Raw genomic sequence first — 7,955 nt, forward strand, 5'->3', positions numbered from 1 at the left:
TTTTTTCCTGTTTTGTCAAAGATTATTTGACCATAGAGTTGAGGGTCCATATCTGGGCTCTCTACTCTGTTCCACTGGTCTATGTGTCTGTTTTTATGCGAGTACCATGCTGTCTTGGTGATCTATGTGGTTTCTTTTTAAGCATTTCCTTCATTATCATGCTATCAAGATGTAAATTTCTTCAAGTGTTCATTGCAAATGTTGGTTTCTACAATCTGAACTTGTGCTTTTACTAGCTCCATAGGACTTAGAAGTCATAAAACCAAGCATTATTGATATTCTGTGTAAAGAAAGAAAGAGCCTAAGAAAAACTCTGTTCCCAATTTATTCTTCTTTTAATAAATACTTTTTAAAAAATATTTTATTTATTTATTTGCCAGACAGAGGTTACAAGTAGGCAGAGAGGCAGTCAGAGAGAGAAGAAAGCAGGCTCCCTGCTGAGCAGAAGCCCGATGTGGGGCTCGATCCCAGTACCCTGGGATCATGATCTGAGCTGAAGGAAGAGGCTTTAACCCACTGCGCCACCGAGGGCCCCTTAATAAATACTTTTAAGGTATTTTCATGAATAGAGATAAAGTATCTTGCTGTAAATCATCCAAGGAATGCTGAAGTAGAGAGTAGAAGATGACAGGTAATCTTAACCCTTGTATTAACTACCTGCTCCCCTCACCTGCCACTAGTCTCTCTCTCTCTCTCTCTGTCCCAGCATGTCCCCTTCCATATTCCCAAAGTCTCAAGATCAGTACCATTTTAGTATCTTTGTTTCACACATAGATATATACTTAGAAAGCCATGAGGATTTTTCATTTTGATACTTTTATAAACATTTTTGTATCATATATATTCTTATATATATTTTTATACATTATCCATCTATTACTTAAGGGAAAATCTCCAGTCTGGGTGAAGGATATACAATGTTAAAAAGGATGTAACATTCAGTTCCTATTGCTTCTTTACTTCTAAGAAAGATTATAACCATTTATATTTCCATAAGTATATATGAATTAAGTCCATTGTCTCTTAAACACCCCAACTAAAGGTATGATTAATCTCTAAACATTTGGTAATCTTGAATGTATAAATGACATCTCATTATTTATTTATTTTATTTAATTAGAATGTCTTTGTCTAATGGTGACTGACAATTGATGTCTATTTTCCTGTTCTTCTTTAGGGTGTTCATACTTTAATAATTGATCTGTAAGAAGTATTTACAATTCAAATGTACTATCCCTTTGTTGGATGTATTGCAAGTGTTTCTCCAGAGTTCCATTTGTCTTACAGCTTTCCCATCAGATTGTTGGCCAAGCAGATATTTATATTTGTCTATGGTTAGTTTTATCAATCATTTCTCTTGTGGAGTCTGACCTTGGTGTCATGCTCAGAAAGATTTTTCTTAGTCAAACATGGTTGTGCCCCTATACTTCTCCCCTTTTTTTCTATAGTAACATACTCTTTCATTTTCTTTTGATACTATTTTTTAAAATAACCTGGTGCTACAAAGTGAGGTTTGGAAACACATGGCACAGCCAGGTTCTCCTACTGTATCTTTTCATTTGTGCTCCCTGTGGATCCAGTTACCAATTTTCAAATTTAAGGATTGTCCTGGGCTTGTGAGAAAAAATCTGTCTACCTACTTTTCATGGCTGTGGCAGTGGGTGTGAAGAGGGAGAGGTGGGGGCTAACAGATGGGGTAATTTCTACATCTATATTTTGTAAGAGATGGCTCTGCCTCCCAGCATGTCGTCTCCACATTGTGTCTTAACTTTTATATTTAATTGATTGCAGTGGGATTTGGAAAGCCCAGATTCATGGGTTCATTTGGTACCCTCTCCTTTTTCCACACTGTGCAGTGGGTGATTGTTCAACAAATCATTCTTTCAGTACCTATTCAGGTCCCCACTCCACCTGCTTTTTTTCTTTTCTTTCTTTCTTTCTTTCTTTCTTTCTTTCTTTCTTTCTTTCTTTCTTTCTTTCTTTTTTTTTTTAAAGATTTTATTTATTTATTTGACAGAGAGAGATCAGAAGAAGGTATAGAGGCAGGCAGAGAGAGAGGGGGAAGCAAGCTCCCCGCTGAGCAGAGAGCCTGATGTGGGGCTCGATCCCAGGACTCTGGGATCATGACCTGAGCCGAAAGCAGAGGTTTTAACCCACTGAGCCACCCAGGCACCCCTCCACCTGCTTTCAATAACAGCTCCCTAACCAGCAGGCTGGAGTGATGTAGAGGGAGAACGCAAAAATTTCGTCCACCAACCTCTGTTACTTCCTTAGGCCACAAGATGCCTGTCAAACCAGAAGCCCAGCCCTTGGGCCAAAGTCTGGCCCTAGCGAATAGGAGAATAGGCCTCTTCCACAGAAGGACTTGGGATGTGTTTCAATCTGCTCTCTGTGCAGTACAATGTCCCTGGGAGTGGTAGCTGGCCTAGAAGTGTCTCCCTGGTTGTTACAGTCTCATGGGACCCATGAGCACAGTTCCCCTGGCCTCCGAATCAGGCAAACAGAGGGTATCCCATCAGCTATAGCTGCAAAAGTCAAAATATCAAGTATGTGTAACGCTCCCTTCCAGGAGATACTGGTGCTCTGGAGCATGGCAGAGGGAGTATGTGAAGATGGTGCCTGTAGGGGAAAAAAAAAAAAAAATGGCAACTTCCAGCTATTGCAAGGCAGAATAAAAGTGCAAAGATGCCACCCACCAGTCTCTGCACCCAAAAGAGTGTTCCAGAAGGCTCTTAGATGTGTGTGTATTAAACTAGATGCCTGCCATAGTAAAGGCCAATGCTTTACTATACCCAGATGAGCCTCTTCCACTTAAATTCTGAGTAGGCTTGGCTGCCTCTCAGCGGGGTCTGGAGCAGGAGTGTATTGAATGTGGAGAGCTTTTTAAGAGCCATTTTTCAGATGGTTACAGTGTTGTGGGTGTGGGTGGACATGACCCTGTTGGTTTTCAGAGCTGGATGTTTTAGGGAGTTTATTTCTCAAGTGCAGGTCTTAAAAGTTATCCAGTGTGGGATTCCAACTCTTCACTCCTCAGGGGAAAGCTCCAGGTTTTGAATTCCCTCCCTATTGTGGGCTGCCATGTCAGGAGTGGGGTCTATGTGGAGAAATTGTATCCCAGCTTGTCCTACTCACTTTGATGTGGTTTTCTTCTAGTTTACCCAAAGTATAGTCATTGCTCAATTAGCCTTTAGGGTTTTTTTAAAGGAAATTGTTCCATAGGTAGCTATAGACTCAGTGTGTCCATGGAGGGAGCTGAGTTTAGGATCTTTCTGTGTCGCCATCTTTTTTTTTTTTTTTTTTTTTTAAAGATTTTATTTATTTATTTGAGAGAGAGACAGTGAGAGAGAACATGAGTGAGGAGAAGGTCAGAGGGAGAAGCAGACTTCCCATGGAGCTGGGAGCCTGATATAGGACTCGATCCTGGGACTCCAGGATCATGACCTGAGCCGAACGCAGTCGTCCAACCAACTGAGTCACTCAGGTGCCCCATCTGTGTCGCCATCTTAAACCAGAACCTCCATCCATTCACTTTGTATCTTTGTGGATTTATCTACTCTGGACATTTCTAATAAAGGAATTATATAATATTATACTTTTAGCATCTGACTTCTTCACACATAGCACAATAGTTTTGAGATCCATCTACATTATTACATATATCAGTACTTAATTCCTTTTTTTTTGAGATTTTATTTATTTGTTTGACACACACACACACACACACACACACACACACACACGGCACAAGCCGGGAGCAGCAAGCAGAGGGAGAAGCAGGCTCCCCACTGAACAGGAAGCCAGATACAGGGTTAATTCCAGGACCCTGGGATCATAACCTGAGCTGAAGGCAGATGCTTAACCCACTAAGCCACCAGGACCCCCATCATTTCATTCATTTTTGTGGCTGAATAATATTTCTTTGTAAGTATATATGACAATCTGTACTTATTTTTCCATTTATGAACATTTGAGTTCTTTAGGTCTTTCAGTTATGGTAAATACTTTACTCAGGTCTCTGTATTTTTTAAAGATATAATTCCCTTAAAACTTTGAGAAATTGCTGTGTGTCAGTTTGATATACTCCATTTGACAAAACACGGAGCCAAATTTCCTTATGAGATAGGACCTTATTTACCTTCAGCCACACATGATATTAATTCAGGACAATAAACTGATGGTTCTTAGAGGCCATCTTGAGAAGCCAAATTGATATATGAAGCATATTCTTGTTCTGCCAGTACATAGCTTGGGTCCCTTTTTTTAAACTTTGTGTAACTCTTCCCTTCAAATTTTCATCCACAATCTGCTTAAGATCCTTTGGGTTTTGTCTACTGCCTGGCCCCAAGATATTACCATACTGTTTTGGTATTTTATGGTAGCATTCTACTTCTGGATACTAAATTCTGTCCCAGAATCTACTACTGTGTAACAAACTACCTCCAAATTAAATGGGTTAAGATATTATTCACATTTCTACATCTCGTGATTTTGAGAGCCAGAAATTCAGAGAGGGCTCAGGTGATTATCCTCCTCTCTGTGGGATGAACTGGGGTCTCTTGGTGTGTTCAGCTGATGGCCAGTCTGGTCTTAGTGACTTTAGTTGTGCATCCAAAACCACTGTCTAATCCAGATATTTTCAGTACCCATGAAAGAAATGCCTTTCCTACTCCTTGTTTCTGCCAGCTGCTGGACACTGCTAATTTACTCTCTGTCTGTATTTGCCCATTCTGGACATTTCATATATGTGGAAACATGCCATTGTTTTACATTTCCATAATTTTAACATCTATACATGTATTGAAACTGTTTTCTGGTCCAACTGTTACTGAACCCAAGTTAGGCTGCCCTTTGTTTGAAAGGCCAATAGTCAAGAGATTTTTGATTGGAAAGGAATATGATTTTTATTCAGAGGACAGTCACTTGGGAAGAAGGCAGACTATTGTCCAAAAACCATTTTTGCCTGGCCCAGAGATTTTAAGGGGTTTATTCAGTGACATTCCTTGATTACGGGTAGACTTGATGATGCCAGCTACAGAGTTATCTCAGTGATCCGGGTTGTGCAAGAAGTGCTAGTTCCTTGGTACCTGTGAGAGGTTGTGTAAGAAAATCTTGTTCCTTGGTACCAAGGGAGGTTGTGGGAGAAAGATTGCTGACTTACAGAAGTGTTCTATTCTCTCTAGGAAAGAATGCATATCTATGCACCTATTCTAAATTTTTTTAAAAGATTTTATTTATTTATTTGACAGACAGAGATCACAAGTAGGCAGAGAGAGAGAAAGAGAGAGAGGAGGAATCAGGCTCCCTGCTGAGCAGAGAGCTGGATATGGGGCTCAATCCCAGGACCCCGAGATCATGACCTGAGCCAAAGGCAGAGGCTTTAATCTGAGCCACCCAGGTGCCCCACTATGCATCTATTCTAAAGAAAGGTTTAGTTCATCAATCACATGGGCTAAGAGTGCTTGCTAAAATTAAAGACTGTGGGGTTGGCAGGAGGGGCCAAGGCAGAGTCAATCTCCCATTATCAATCTCATCATTCCATATCTATGGGATTAGGGGTGAAGGTGTGTCATCTTCTGTAACTCCTTCCTACTGATCAGGGACAATGGAGGGATTTTAGAATGGAAGACTGTTACACCGTGGGAGAATCTTTTTTCTGGCATTTCCACTGAAAGTGACAGTAGAAACACTTCCAAGCTAGTATGAGCAGTGCTAACTCCTGCTTGACAGATGCAAAAAGTCCAATGACAACCAAGGAGAACAAGAAATATAGTAGTGCTTAATAGGGTATATTTCTATTTGGATGGTGCTGAATTTAAGTAATTGCTAGAATGATCTATAGCCAGGGCATCATAGCTGTGATGTGTTTACCTAAATCTTTCATAACTTTGGCTACATTTTTCCAGTAATTTGGGATATATGCACGACACTATTTTAATGAGAGCGTAGGTTCCTTCTTGAGCTGCAGTCAGGATATCAAGGGCCATTCAGTTTTCAAAGGCCGCCTTTTGAATTTCTGGGTGATTTGCATGTTGGGTTTGGTTACAGATGGCTGCTGTATGCTGGGCTAAAACTTCTACTTACAGTTTTCATCAAGAAAGGTGGTTCCTGGGACAAATAAGCTGAAGGGATAAATCCAGCAAGAAGAGTTCTTTGCCTGGTTGTCTAGCTTTAACAATATCCTAATTCTGAGGAATCACTGGCAAGTGGGAGAGAACCTTTCTGGGAATATAAGCATCCCCAAGTGGATTCTCTGCCCAATAATAAGGAAAGTAGGACCATCTACTATTTCCACAAGTGCATAGCTAGCCCCATGGAGTGGGGTATGCTCTGTCTTTGAAGAATTGAATCTGTCATCCCAGCCACATAGAATGGGTAACTGTATCAAGATGAAATAATCAAGATGATAGCTGAGTTACACAATTGTCAGGAGTCCATCACATTGTTCAGCTATTCAAATAATCCTATGCCTGTGGGGTCCTGTTATTACCCCCACAAAGGAACAAGGACAAAGACTGTATACATATGAGCTGTCCTATCAGTTTCTTTGAAGTTTACCTCATCTTAATCTAGCTTAGGCAAACAACATTCAAAGACAACTAATCAGAACTAGAATTTAACATCCACAAAGACGTGTTACTGAAACGATGTCTCCCTCTAAAATCACCCTCATTTCCAAAGATCACCAAATCAAGACTCGTTCCTTTGTAGAGTAGATCCAGTTTTAGTCACTGTGAATTTCAGAACTCTGGAAGGCTCAGGTAGAGAGAAAGCTAGCTGTTTCCATTTGTTCACAAAGGAACATATTTTAGAAAATTTTGTTTATAATTTTTTATCAATAACAGATCAACAATCTGAGAAAACTGTCTTTTAACAGAGAATAAACCAGAATTTTAATGTTATGCCAGTGTAATTTTAACATCCATTCATTTTAATGAATGATGATACACATAATTTTTTCCCCAAGCTCTCCCTTCACAAACCCTCTACAACTTTTCTTTTTCATTTGGAATTGGTCCTAAACTTTCTCTCTCTAAATAACCAATCCCATTTTAGGACAAGTTTACTTTCTTTATCTCAGTAAAAATGTATGCTCCTTTCTCATACCTTTTGTCTGTATCTCCTACTTTCCTACATACAAGATGCTTTCCTTATCAGTTCCACCAGGCTTGATTACATTTAGTCGAACTTTAACTCCTAGAAAACATAGTGTCCAGTGAAAAATAAGTAGTAACCAACTGTAAACTGTCTGTTGCACCAGAATTCTTTGGATTGGCAAATTTATGGATACATTTCATAATTTCTAGAAACATGTACTTCTCCATAGTATAACCTTTTAATAAAGCATAAAGCACATTTACCAACAGACCCAAGTGTCCACAGTGTCTCCATAGTAAGAAGCCAAAGCAGAAAAGCCTACATTCAGTAATCAGCACTTTAGTATTCTGTCTCATTTCAAAAAGCCCTAGCTAGGGGCACTTGGCTGGCTCGGTGGGTAGAGTGTGCAACATCTGATCTCAAGGTTGTAGGTTTGAGCCCCATGTTAGTGTAGAGATTACTTAAAAATAAAACCTAAAAAATAAAAAAAGAAGACTTACATATCTGATGAATTCAGCCCAATTTATCATTTAACTTCACACAGCTTTTTAAATTTTCAGCTTGCCAAAGATTTTGAAAGAGGTCTTAGCGATCACCCACAAGACACTTATGAGACAGACAAGATTAACCATCAGTTTAAGCCATCTTTTTGCTGACAAATTACACAAGCTTATTTGACCTTCAGTAAGGCTTGGTAGAATAAAAGTTGTATATCTAATGTGAATAACCCTAAAAACATGTCTCTTTTAATTAAACTGACACACTGAAATTAGCTCTAATACCTAGTGTGTTACATCTGTGTCCACTAAAAGTCAATCAATTTGCTCCCCTTGTCATTTTTTCCTGCGCCTTCTGTGGGG

This window comes from Mustela lutreola, chromosome 13 (genome assembly GCF_030435805.1).
Source record: "Mustela lutreola isolate mMusLut2 chromosome 13, mMusLut2.pri, whole genome shotgun sequence".
NCBI classification, from domain to species: Eukaryota; Metazoa; Chordata; class Mammalia; order Carnivora; family Mustelidae; genus Mustela; species Mustela lutreola.